Raw genomic sequence first — 1386 nt, forward strand, 5'->3', positions numbered from 1 at the left:
CTCCTCCATGGAATGGTAAGGCTATTGCTGTTTAATGTCCGTCTCTGGGCTATGCTATTGCCATCTCTCATGCTGGCCTCTCTGCCTGCATCTCTCTGCCAGTCTGTTGGCTCTGCTCCTGCCCTCTCTCATGCCATATGCCAGGGTTTCTCTGCCAGAGTCTTGGGTCAAGGACACATTCCATTCTTGTTTCCACATTTTTGGTATCTGTTAGAGGAGTGCCCCACTCTCTCGGAACCAAATTCTGTTCTGGTTACATAGTGCCACTTTGACATGAATGTACCACAAATGCATGGCCTTAACAACAGGAGTTTATTCTCTTACAGTTTGGAGGGTTTTAGTCCAAGTTCAAAGTGCCAGGCTCTAGGGGCTGGGTGAAAGCCCCTCAACCTTGGGCTTTAGCTCTGCCTCCTGCTCCCAGCCCACAGAAGCTAGAGGATTTTCTTCACTCAGTCAGCTACTGGCTGATGAATCTTTCAAGCCCAAGGTTGACAAGTAAAAAGCCACAGTCCTGATATTACCAAATCACATAGCAGGCCATTAATTCAAGTCCATTGTAAGTCCCAAGTTGGGCAGAGCATGGCAGGCTGATGAACAATGACATGGCTACATGCAGGTGAAGGTGCCATAAGCTAGAAACCTTTCCCAAGGCTTCTCCTGATACACAGGAAGCAGACCTCATCCCAAAGACAGTTACTCAGCTGCTTGTGGTTGATCCCACCACAGAGTTGACTGGCAGTCTCATCATGGGGAATACTACATCCAGCTGCCCAGCCACTCAACCAGGCCTAGCCAAGCTGGCATACAAACATAACTACCACAATTCCACCCCTTGTCAAGTTGACATCTGTACAGATCTTCATTGGGTGGAATCTGTACAGATCTCTCTCACTGAGTGGCTCCAGTCCCTTAGGTCTGTAAGTGGCCACCTCACCCCCTTGGCCTGGTTGGCCCTGTTCCTCTCCCTCTTGGGCATGGTATTCCCACCCCCTCACTCTGGGGCAGCACCTATGGCTCCATCCTACTGGCTCACATGAAGGAGCAACCCACACTCCAGAAACAAATTGGTGAAGGCCTGGCTCTTCGAAACCTAGAGGGTTGTGATGGTTCCACCACCAAAAGCCATGGTCCTACCCTTTCAAGACGAGGCTGCTCTGCTTCCATTTCCTAGGTCTCCACTTCTGCTGATTAATGCCAAAGGCCACTCACTCCACTGGAAATCTCCCTGCCCCAAAAGTACTCAACTATCTTGCTCTGTGGACTGGCCAACCTGCTACTTCACTTCATGCTGGTCTCTTCACCAATTAATGCCCAAAGGCAACCCACTCCACCAGGATGCCGCCTACCCAATGGCACCGGCTTTCTTCTCCATTGGCTGCTAATCCT

This window comes from Orycteropus afer, unplaced genomic scaffold, assembly GCF_000298275.1.
Source record: "Orycteropus afer afer isolate SDZICR_OR568_19922 unplaced genomic scaffold, OryAfe1.0 scaffold01101, whole genome shotgun sequence".
Classification (NCBI taxonomy): domain Eukaryota; kingdom Metazoa; phylum Chordata; class Mammalia; order Tubulidentata; family Orycteropodidae; genus Orycteropus; species Orycteropus afer.